At 49.6% G+C, this 12,432-nt stretch overlaps 1 long non-coding RNA gene across 4 annotated transcripts; it reads right to left on the reverse strand.

Annotated features, from left to right (window-relative positions):
- Nucleotides 1-6,476: 6,476 nt before the first annotated feature.
- Nucleotides 6,477-12,220, reverse strand: LOC149122561 (uncharacterized). Of its 4 annotated transcripts, none has more exons than XR_016219315.1 (5): nt 12,138-12,220; nt 11,034-11,246; nt 10,371-10,528; nt 7,726-7,813; nt 6,477-6,557 (listed from the first exon to the last, which is right to left on the reverse strand). It is a non-coding gene; the product is annotated as an uncharacterized LOC149122561 (long non-coding RNA). The 4 variants fall into 4 exon arrangements; XR_016219314.1 differs by lacking the exon at nt 6,477-6,557 and adding an exon at nt 7,216-7,561; XR_016219317.1 differs by lacking the exon at nt 10,371-10,528.
- Nucleotides 12,221-12,432: the final 212 nt, after the last annotated feature.

The raw sequence follows: 12,432 nt of genomic DNA on the forward strand, positions 1-12,432 counted from the left end.
GCAAAGGTAGTTATCAATAGAATGAAGAAATATCAGACAGAAATGGTAGAAAATATTTACAAGCTGCTTCTTCAATGAACAATTAATATCCAGAATATATAAGGAACAACAACAACAATAAAAAAATCAACAAAACAGTTAAGAAATGGGCAAAGGACCTGAGTAGACAGTTCTCCAAAAAAGAAATGCAAATGGCCAACAAATGTATGAAAAATGCTCAGTATCACTAACCATTAAGGAAATGCAAACCAAAACTACAATATCACCTCATTCCTGTGAGAACGGCTATTATCAAAAAGACAGAAAGTAAAAAATGCTGGTGAGGATGTGGAGAAAGGGGAACTCATATACTGTTGTTGAGAATGTAAATTAATATAGCTACTGCAGAAAATGGTATGAAATTTTTTAAAAAAAGCTAGAAATAGATGTGCTATGAGGTCTAATCACCCAACTACTGGATCTATATTCCAAAGATGTAGAATCATTGAATCAGAGAGGTTCCTGCTCCAACATGTTTATTATAACCCTGTTCACAATAGCCATGATGTGGAATCAACCAAGTGTCTGTCATCAGATGAATGGGTAAAGAAAACATGATACATCTACACAATGGACTACTTTTTTTTTTTTTAAGATTTATTTTACTTATTTGAAAGAGTTACAGAGAGAGTTAGAGATAGAGAGATCTTCCATCCGCTGGTTCACTCCCCAGATGGCCACAATGGCCAGAGCTGCACTGATCCAAAGCCAAGAGCCAGGAGCTTCTGCCGGGTCTCCCACATGGGTGCAGGGGCCCAAGCACTTGGACCATCCTCTACTGCTTTCCTAGCCACAGCAGAGAGCTGGATTGGAAGAGTAGCCGGGACTCGAACCAGCACCCAAATGTGATGCTGGCGCTTCAGGCCAGGGCTTTAACCTGTTGCGCCACAGTGCCAGCCCCACAATGGACTACTTTTTAAAAAGAATGAAATCTTGTCATTTGTAGCAAAATGGATGGAACCAAAGGACATCATGCTAAACGATGTAAGGCAAACACAGAAAGACAAGTACTACATGTGTTCCCTCATGTGTGGAAGCTTAAAAAAAAAAGCCCCAAACCCATAATGTGAACACAGAATGGTGATTACTAGAGTCTGGAAGGGTGGGAAGAGCAGAGGAAGTTTGGATTTTTGAAAAAACGGGGGAAGCTAGATGTAGTTCATTAATTGTGACGAATATACTAATATGAGATGTTAATAATACAGAAGCTGGGTGTGGGATATATGGGACTCTGTACTGCTTCATTATTTTTTTGTCTTCTAAATTTGAAACTATTCCAAAATTAAAAGTTTATTTTAAAAATTTACACATGCATGTGCTATTTTTATAAAAATTATTTTAATCACTTAATAAAAAGTGTCATAAGAAAAAAGCAAAAGAGTGAGAGCTAGAGAGAAAGCCAGTGTGCTTATTCTCAATGAGAAGAGGTAGTTTACCAAAGACAAAAGCGTTGGTTGAGTGGATGCCACCATCCTGGGAGTCCCTGGGGCTGGTCTGGACTCCCCAAGTGTCTGAGCAGAGGCAGCAGCCCCTGTCACACGCAGAGCTCTTCAAGGGCTCCCCAGTTTGCTCTTGGCCAATCACCAACTGCATCTGCATTTTTGGGCCACACAGTCTATCCAAACCAGTGAGGGCACAATTTTGGTTTTTATTTTTAAGCTTATTCTTATTTTTCCCCTTTATCTTTCTTTTTAAAGATGGAGTGTTTCTGTTTTCATTAAAAAGGATTGGGGCAGGCACTTGGTGTAGTGGTCAGATGCCATTTAGGGCACCTGCATCCTGTATCAGAGTGTCTATGTTCGAATCCTGGCTCTGCTCCTGACTCCAGCTTCCTGCTAATGTGCACCCTGGCAGGCTGCAAGTGATGGCTCAAGCAGTTGGGTTCCTGCCACCCACATGGGAGGCTTGGATTGAGCGCCCAGTTCCTGGCTTCAGCCTGGCCCAGTCCCAGCTGTCGTAGGCATCTGGGGAGTGAACAAGTGGATGAAGGATCTTTATCCCTCTGTTTCTGTGTGCATATGGGTGTGTGGCCTTCAAAATAGTTTTACAGGACATACTTTCAACTTTTCCCCTGAAATTCAAGCAAAGAAAATTCAAAATGAAAAATCCAATCCTGACACCAGCTATCAATTCAGAATGAATTGAACAAGAATTGGGCAAGGCCTTAAAATATCCTGAAAGACAGAAAGGAAGACTGGAACAAATGGAATATTATATCATGTTTTTGGACAGGATGATTCAACATAATAAAAATGTCAATTATCCATAATTTAATTGATAAGGTTAATATAATCTATTTTAAAATACCATTTTCTTCAGACAAGCTGATTATAGGGTTTATATGAAAAAACGAGCAAGAATAACTAGGAAAACACTGCTAAGAGAAGCAGCGGGGGAGGACTAGGCCTACTGGGTGCTAAACCGTAGTACAGAGCTTCCGAACGCACCACTGGCAGTGCGGGTCTAGAGCTGCCACAGTGCTGACGGCTCCGCGCAGCCGCTGCCCAGATGACGTGGCCGCATGGAGAGTGCTTGACCGCTTGTCCTCCGGCCAGGCTGCGATTTCAGATCTGAGACCCTGGGCTGTAATTAAAACACCGCAGAGGAGATCAGTGGAGCAGAAGAACACAATCTCTAAAGGACCCTGAAAGATAGGGATTTTGTGTCTGGCCAAGAGGCCTCCGACAGCGGCGGGAGGGAAGGAGAAATAGTCCATGCAGAGTATCAAGGGAGGAGGCTGGGAAAAGCTGAGCCCACAGCAGCACCTCGAACCGCACATTCAGACAAGTCCCACATAGACAAAGACTTTGAGTGTTCAAATAAAAGAAAGAAGGAAACCTTAAACTACATGGACTGGAGCCAGTGCATCCTATCCCCAGGCTCACTCCCTGCCCCGCCCTTGCTCCACTGAGAACAGTGGCTGCTGGAGCCACGGCCAAGGGCCCTAATGCTGTCACCCTCAGGGGAAGTGCCAGCCTGGCCTCCTCCAAAGACCACCCTAAGGGAGGCTCAGTGCCCTGACCACAGGGCACTGGCAGACTTGGGAAGCCTCTGCCTCCTCCTGCCACTCCCAGATGCAGGTGCGGCTGCGGGAGGTGGGGCGGGAGACGGGACCGCAGTGCACCGCAGCAACCGCACTTGGGTGAGCCACAGGACAGAAACGTGCAATGGATGAGGCTCAGTGGCAAAAGCCAAGCCCTGTTTGGAGGCATCCTGTGGTTTCGGTGAAGCCAGGGCTGGCTCGATGAGGAGCCGCCTTGGATGTGCCTTCTGGCTCCACTAGCTCAGCCCCTTTGCGCCTCTGTCTTGTGTGCTGGGACTGCATCTCCCAGCGAAGATCTGCTTGCTCTGCCTCTTGCTTTATTCTCTAAGCAGTGTGGGTGGGAGAGAAGACCCAAGAAAAGAGAGTAACCTTGGAGTGAGGGAGGCCTCACAGCCATGACTCCGGGAGCCAGTGTTGGCCATGACCAACGTGGAGGACGGTGACGAGCCCTGCACCCTGCTCTCTCACTCCGGGAGTGCAGGCTCCGAGGCCAAAGGCCGACAAAGTCTTCTCCCCCAAGAAGTACAAGGCAGTGGCCATGTGGAGCTGGGCCGTGGAGTGCAATCCCTGCCCCATCTGCAGGGTGCAGGTGGTGGATGTCTGTCTCAGATGTCAAGCTACAGACAGACCAGAGGACTGCGTCTTGGTCTGGGGAGAAAGTCATCATCCCTGTCATAGCCGCAGCGCGCCCTCTCTGCAGAGCACAGGAAGTGGTCGTGGCAGAGGCTTAGCGCAGCTGTGGCAGCCCTGGTGCGTCTTGTGACCCAGTGCCCTACCAAGGCTGGGACACTACAGGGCTTAACTCTTCAAGTAGCAGGCGAAGGACCCACGGGCCGTGGGACTCGTCAGACATGGGCTAGCATTTTATCAATTTTATTTCCAGGAGGTTATTTATTAAAATGTTAAAGGTGGTCTTTCCTACCTCTGTAGTGTGTGTCATGCCATAAAAGAGGAGAGAACTCAAACTGAATGCCCTTTATAATTCACCTACTGATACATAAGAGGCAGTGAAAGCTGTCCCGTTCGGTGAACTTTATGCATGCTCCTGAGTGATCAGTTATAAAACAGGGCATGCCATTGTTACAAATAAAGTGCAGTTTAAACACCCGCACCCCCATAAAACATCCGGGAGCCACAGAAAACATTGATAAATTCAACACATAAAAATTAAAATCCTGAATGGCAAAGATCACTAATAAGCTAAGTCAAAAGCAAACAACTGGGGAAAATAATTGCAATTCCTATCACACAGACAAGGGGTTAATCCTTCTAAAATACCTCCCACAAATGGAGAAGATAGAGACTTAAGAACAATAGAAACATGGGCAAGGATATTAATAAACACTTCCTGGAAAAGGAAATACAACTGGCTCTGAAGCATGTGAAAAAACGTTCAACCTCACACCTAACAAAAGAATGCAAATTAAAACCTCACTGAAAGATATAGAAATAACTCTCCTAACTCAAGAAGACAAATGACTCAATAAAAATGGGGCAAAGGCTTGAAAAGGCACTTCACAATAGATTAGGGATGGCCGATAAGCACATTCAAAAGATGCTCAACATCATTCATCATCATAGAAATGCAAATTAATGCTGTGGTTAAATACCGCTCTATCCCCACTAAGTGACCAAAGTAGAAAAGAATGACGAGGGGCTGGTGTTATACCTTAGCAGGTAAAGCCTCCACCCGTGGCACCAGCATCCCATATGGGAGCCGGTTCAAGTCCTGGCTGCTCCGCTTCTGATCCAACTTCCTGCTAATGTACCTGGGAAAACAGAGGAAGATGGCCCAAGTGCTTGGGACCCTGTACCCATGTGAGAGACCCAGAAGAAGCTCCTGCTCCACCCCCCTGCTTTGGATTAGCTCATCCCCCTGCCAATTTGGGGAATGAATTAGCAGATGGAAGACCTATGCCTCTTTCTGTCTCTTCCTCTCTCCCTGTAATTCTGCATTCCTAATAAATAAGTCTTTGGGGCTGGTGCTGTGGCAGAGTGGGTAAAGCCACCACCTGTGATACTGACATTCTATATGGGCACCAGTTTGTGTTCTAGCTGCTCCACTTCTGATCCAGCTCTCTGCTGTGGCCTGGGAAAGCAGTAGAGGATGGCCCAAGTCCTTGGGTCCCTGCACCTGCATGGAAGACCTGGAAGCTACAGGCTTCTGGCTTCGATCAGTCCAGCTCCGGCTGTTGCAGCCATTTGGGGAGCGAACCAGCAGTTGGAAGACCTCTCTCTCTGCTTCTGCCTCTCTGTCACTCTTCCTTTCAAATAAAAATTTAATTTAAACATGATATATGTATTTAGAACAGTAAATGCTTATTATTAGCTGGGAGACCTGGAAGAAGCTCCTGGCTCCTGGCTCCTGGCTTTGGATCAACACAGCTCTGGCCATTGCGGCCATCTGGGGAGTGAACCAGTGGATGGAAGACCTCTCTCTGTGTAACTGTGACTTTCAAGTAAAATAAATAAATAAGTCTTTGCCAAAAAAAAAAAGGAAAGGAAAGAATTACAATATAAAGCATTGATGAGGATTTGGAGCTGTCGAGACTCGTATACTTTGCTGACAGAGTATGGAATGGAATAACCACTTTGCAAAGCAGTTGGCTACTTTCTTATCAAGTTAAACATACTTTTCCTCATATCACTCAGAAATTCTACTTCTTAATAACTTACTGAAGAGAATGCATTTGACCACAAAGAAACTGTGTTTGTAGCTGCTCCATCCATAAGATTCTCAAGCTGGAAACACCTCAGATGTCCAACAACATGTAAATGAAAAACAAACAAGAACACAGTGGCATACTCATTCAATTGAATACAACCCTGCAGTGAAAGGGAAGGAACTGCTGGCACATGCAAGAGCGTGGTGATTCTCAGGAATACGCTGAGCAGAGAAGCCTCGCATCAGAGTGCACATGGTACGGTTCCATCTCTATGAAATTCTAAAACAGGCAAAACTCACCTTGAGTAATGAAAATCAGAGTGGCAGTTTCCTAGGACAGCTTGGACAGAGGCCTGAGTAAACCATTTTTGGTGATGGGAATGTTCTGTGTGTGGACTGGGGTACTGGTTACACGAGTGTGCACATTTGTCAAAACTCTGCGAACTGGACAAGTGAAATGAGTTCTTTCTGTTGTATAAAAATGCTAGCTCGGTAAAGATGATGTTGAAACCACACTTGAGAGTCACTTAATTCAGCAGGTTGACAAAAATCTGATGACATGTTCTGCTGGCAAGGTTGTGGAGAAAAGACACTTTTAGATGCCTCTGGTGGTGTAAATTAGTGCAACAGCTTTGGAGGGCAACAGCCAATGAAAATTACAGCTGCATATCCACTTTGCCCTAGCAATTACACTTCCAAAGGCTGGTACATATGCAAAATAATGTACCTACCTGTAGCTTCAGCATCCCATATGGGCGCTGGTTCAAGTCCGGGTTGCTCTGCTTCCGATCCAGCTCCCTGCAAATGCACCTGGGAAAGCAGAGGAAGATGACCCAAGTGCTTGGGCCCCTGCCCCCATATGGGAGAACTGGAAGAAGCTGATAGCTGATGGCTCCTGGCTCCTGGCTTTGGCCTGGCCCAGCCTTGGCTGTTGTGGCCATTTGGGGAGAGAATCAGCAGATAGAAGATTTCTCTCTCTCTCTCTCTCTCTCTCTCTCTCTCTCTCTCTCTTTCTAACTCTGCCTTTCAAATAAATAAAATAAATCTTTAAAAAAGAGAAAAAAATATTTTTCACCTGCTTGGATATGCATAAACTCCACAAGAGTATGCAGCTGTTACAACATAGCATAAACTGAAAGATAATACAATGGAGAAGAGGAGGGCTAATGGGAAAGTGGGCTTATAAATTGGAGATTGAAAGAAGACCCCTATGAGTACTGTTTTAAATTTTTTATTTATTTAAGAGGCAGAGACAGAGAGAGCACATGTGTCACTGTCCTGTTAGACGTCACGTACCAAGCTGAAGTCAAGGATGAAATCATGATGAATTTCAGGGCAGCCACAGAGCATTAAAACGTCAGGAGTGGGTCCTTCTGAGACCAGGGTCTTGTGCATCTGCACTGGTCGCTCACCCACGGAGCTGGCCCCGATTTGGGGCTTTAATTACAAGCTCTCAGAAAAGGCTTGTCAGTTCATTTGAGCCTCTGGTGAATTTAAAGAAACCGGAGATTTGGGGAGAGGTGTGAGAGTTTTATTAGACGGAAGCGGTGCTTGTCCAAGCATGGTCCCATCTGCCCCTCCTGTGAAAATGCAGATCACTGCGTCCCACCGCAGCCCTCTTTAATCAGCATCTCTGGGAGTGAGGCCTGGGAATTTCATGGTTACCCCTCATCTGCGACGTCCATCTAGATCGTAACCCCTGAGATCAGGCGATGAACGCAGAAAGTGTGGCATTCTGTAATGGGATCTGACCTTTACGTCTCCATTCCGTGGTGACTTCCTTTGACTGGCAGCCCTGGGCTTTGTTTGCCCATCTATAGAATGGGTATGCCTCATGTAGCCTCCTGAAGGCCGTATGAAGTCATGGACAGAGAAGCCAATCCCCACCATATCTGTGCACGTGCCCAGCTCCTCTCAGGACCTTCCTCATGGGAGCCGCTGAGGCCTCCCCACACCCCGGAGATGCCCCAGGCCTCACCTCTGCGGTTCGCTCCTCTCCCCAGTGCCCATGGTCTCCTTGGCTTGTGCTGGACACGCCCGGCAATGGGGATCTTGACGGTGGTGACCTGGGTGAGGGTGGGGGTCAGGTCAGGGTGAGCTGCAGGCCTGCCCCACTGCCGGGTCTCCAGCCCGTCAAGACCTGTTTGGTTCATCTTCCCAAGGATCCAGGACAGGCAGGTGAAGGGCAAGTCCTGCCCTTTGGCCATCTGTGGTTAGCCATGAGGGCTCCCAGACTGGTCCCCACCTGGACCTCAGGCCCCTCTGAGCAGCCAGAGGAGGAGGAGGAGGAGGAGGGAAGAAGAAGCAGGCAGACTCCCCGAGAGAAACATTCAGTGCCCACTTGGATTTTCCTGGGCAGGTGTTTCCTTGGGTTTTACGAAAACCTGCTTGCATCTGATAAACGGGCAAGTCAGTAAGAGGAGCTGGTGCTCCCTGGACGGACGGGAAGGCTCTGGAGATGGGAGCAGGGGCGCTCACTCCCTGTGGGATCCTTAGCAGCTGCCAGGGCACAGCCCCACCATTCAGGCTGCTGACTGGAGAAGTGAAGTCTCTGGGCCCCTCCTCTCCTGTTAAGCAAATAGGCTCAGTTCTGTCTGTGCCACTAGGGCTGGTGGTCTGGTCGGCTCCCCATCGCAGAGTCTGGGCCACCCCCATCACTCCAGAGGACACAGAGTCCCAGTTCCCACCTTCCCCAGCTACCTGTGGGTGGATGGTGTGGCCCCCTGGGGTGCCCTTCCAGGCTCCAAGGCCCAGTGTGTTTCTCTGCTACAAGTCCAAGGTGACAGCAAACCACAGAGCCCTGATCTCAGATCTTGCTTGCCCCTTCTGGAGGGAAGATCCAGAGCCTTGATGCTCAGCTCCAGTCCCAAAACCCCAGGCCAGAGAAAGACACTGGGCAGAGTTCACCCCAGGAGTGAAACACATCCCCACTAGAGGTGAGTCAACAGCCTTCACCCAAAGACGGGTCATCCCTCCGCAGGGATAATCTGATTTGACTTCCATCCCGTTCAGCTCTGTCTCCAGTAGGGGCCATGCCTTCATTAATACGGTGGAGTCTGGAGCCCACAGCTGCCTGCCAAGCTGCTGGCTAATTGGAAATTGATGGCAGCCTCTGTGTATGGGATGAAGAGGCTCTGCCAGCAGCCAGGGGCCTCAGAGCCTCACACAGGCCATGCCAAGTTGCCCAACTGGGGAGCAATGCCAACCATGCTCTCAAGGCCCTACTGCATTCCCTGTGCAATTCTAGGATGTACAGAGCAGCGCTGAATTCATAACAGGGTTGTGTGGGCAGCCTATGAACTTCCCCATAGTTGGACTTGGATTTTTAATATTTATCTTATTTATTTCAGAGTAAACAAGATATACAGAAAGACAGGTGGAGAAAGAAATATCCCATTCACTGGTTCACTCCCCAAATGTCCACAATAGCTGGAGCTGGGCCAGGCAAAGCCAGGAGCTGGCCCCCAGGTCTCCCACGTGGGTTACAGGAACCCAAATACTTGAGCCATCAGCTGCTGCCTCCCAGGGTGCGCATTAGCAAGAAACTGGAACTGGGGACAGTGCTGGAATTCAAACCCAGGCACTCCAATATAGGATGCAGGTGTCCCAAGGGGTATCCTAATTGCTAGGCCAAAAGCCTGCCTCTGTGTGTGTAATATACATGTACATATATATACATGGAAATATATATACATGCATATGTACATGTATATATAAATTTATTTTTATTTATTTAAAAGCAAATCTTAAATATGGTTCAGTTAAGGTCATGATTCAATTTAACAACTAGCCAATGCAAACTTCTATATACATTCATACATCCCAGCTACCTAACCAAGCAATTATTCTATCAATGACTCCCCCTACAACATGCCCCCTGCAAGATGAATTTCTGATTTGTTCTGAGATTTCTACTGTTTGCTTAGAAGTGTCCAGAAGCAGCACCAAGCTGTTCTTAGAGTATTATGATCATCATACTTGCAGCCCAAAACCAGCTTAAAGGAACCTAATTGTCTTTCTGGTAAGAAGGCCTGGCTGAGGGCTCCCATGGCCAAGGGCACAGACAAGAAGCTGCTGGCCAAGGCACTATCTGTGGTCAAAGAGCAAACCTTGGATACCATTCCCAAGCCCTTGCTTGTTGTCACCATGTCCAATCAGCTCTCTCATGTCACCTGAGAGATTCCATACGTGACAGCCTATAGAGCAAATCTATGGCCAGTAGCTGATCTCCCCAGTGGCACTCCCTAGACAAAGGCCCCAGACACTCACTTTAAGATGTAGATCAGGGGCTGTTGTTCTAGCTGCTCCATGTCCAGTCCAGCTCCCTGCTAAAGCACCTGGGAAGGCAGTGGAAGATGACCCAAGTGCTTGGGCCCTCATCACCTGCATGGCAGACCTGGATTGGAGCGCCGGGCTCCTGGATTTGGCCTGGCCCAGCCCTGGGCCATGTGGCTATTTGAGAAGTGAGCCAATGGATAGAAGATATCCCTCTCCCCTCTCCCCTCTCCCCTCTCCCCTCTCTCCTCTCCCCCTCCCTCCCTCCCCACCCTGTAATTCTGCCTTTCAAGTCTTAAATGCCGCTGCCATCCTCCTGCTCCCCCAGTGCCCTGCAGAGATCCACACCTCTGTCATGCAGTTGTAATCTCACAAGGTCAAGATGAGATCCCCACAGTATGCTTGGCTCGCAAGCTCAAGTGGTACTCTGCCTGGAGCCGGCGCTGCTGGTGGGGGTGCCGCGGAGCAGGGTCTGAATCACAGTGATTGTGCTCCCAGGAATCTGCCTGTGGAAGTCCCGATGGCAGTCTAGGTCCTATGGCTGGGGAGACCCGTGTTTCCCAGGAAAGAAACATCTGGCCCAGGCCCCGAGGGGCCGCAGGGAAAATACACCTGCCCCAAGCAAGTGGCTTTCCAAACTCCCCACTCAGCCTACAGTATGCTATCCACCCGGAGTTCTTTGCCCTGTCGGCCTAACCCCCAAGCTGCGGGCACTCTGGGGCTCCTTGACCGTGGCCCCCACAGCTTTCCACAGACGGGACTTGCAGAGGGGGATCCTCCTGGCACATGCCCCCAGCGGCCTTCCTTCTCTGCCTGCCTCCCCCCAATGGCTTCTCTTAGAGCTCCAGCCTTGCAGAATTCCCCCTTCCCTCTCCCTTCCCCTCCCCTGATTCAACCCCCACCCCACCCCCTTCCTTCTAGGGGCTAAGAGCCTGGGCACTTGGCAGAGCCCTTGAATGCTCTAATTTATTTGCCAGATGTCCTTACAGCTCTGCCCTCAGTCATTCACACCTCAGCGGTCTGCTGGGACGCGTGTGATTCAGTGCCAAGGGGCTTCTGGGATGTGCAGGACATCAGGGAGCCCAGCGAGACACTGCTTGAGATAAAACTGCTGGGAGGGAGCTTGGAGCCGATCAAAGCAGGCTGGCTGAGAGGCCTCGCCACTCCCCGCCGGGAGGCTGATCTGCGGCTTCTCCTCACTGGCCTGGCTGCCGTGTGAGTCACCTGAGGAGATTTGAAAAAATAATGATGCCCATCCCACCCCGGACCAATTAAAGAAATCGTCAGTGATTTTATAAAGCTCCCCTGGTGACTCTAAAGTTCACCCGGGCATGAGATCAGCAGGCTCAGCTGCAGCAGCTGGGGACGGAGAGAAAGAAGGGGAACGGCTCGGGCCAAGGGATGTGGGGTCTGCACACACCACTCTCTCCCTCAACGCCATGCACACGCCCAAGGCCAGAGAACGAGCGGATGCTGCCCTGGACCTTGGGCCGGGGCCCTGGCTGGCTCTAACAGAGCAGGGTGCCCCTGCAAAGCTCAGCATTCTAGAGACAAGATTGGGGAAACCCGGCTGCTCGGATGCCCCCAGAGGACAACCAGAGAGCGGTGTCCACACCACCTGGTCCTCGCTTTGCCTCCTTTCTTTGTGGTCGTGCACTCTCACTGCCTTCACCCTTGAAACCCTCACTATGCAGAAAGCCTCTGCTCCAAAGCACCCCCTGTTCATTCAACAACCAAAGACAGAGCACCCACAGGCCCCGGCTTCAGGGAATGAGAAGGTGCAGGCATTTGGGGTGCCGGCTGAAGCTGCTTACACACAGAGGGTGACCCCCCCAGAAGCATGGCTCTCCTTGAAGTTTGGGAGCCCAGGGACCAGGTTCTTACTCAACCCCAAGTCTGCCCAAGGGGCTTTAAGTTTTCCTGGGAGGATGGCGCTTGTGTGGAGTTTTGAGGGCAATGGTGTGCCCGGGAGCTCACAGACTCGCAGCCTCCTTCCCACCTTCCTTTCCCTGTGGGTGCTGCCCCTTTTGTCTACCAGGCTCTGGGGAGCAGGTAGATGTCCCTGTGGCTGCATCTGCAGAGGTGAGTGGCTTGGGTGCAGGGAGGGGGCCTTACCTTAGCAACCCCAGGACCCAGCACAGTTGCTGGTGCAACACAGGCACTCCTTGAGTGCTTGCTGAGGTGAGCTACATTCTTATGGTTTACACCTTTGTTGGGGAGGAAATAGCAAGCCCTAAAGTCTTACCCACAGCTGCAGACTTGGGCCTCCTATGCCTGTCAGCAGCTGGATGTGTGTGCACGCCAAGCATGGCGGGGAGAGCCCGCAGCCACTAAGACAGGGCACAGACACGACTGAGGGAGGCATGGGGGAGGCTGGGAGGCTGGGCCTGGGGCTTTTGGGTGGGGGTGA

The sequence above is a fragment of the Oryctolagus cuniculus genome, chromosome 13, assembly GCF_051225735.1.
Source record: "Oryctolagus cuniculus isolate XC-2025 breed Fujian yellow rabbit chromosome 13, ASM5122573v1, whole genome shotgun sequence".
In the NCBI taxonomy this organism is placed as follows: Eukaryota; Metazoa; Chordata; class Mammalia; order Lagomorpha; family Leporidae; genus Oryctolagus; species Oryctolagus cuniculus.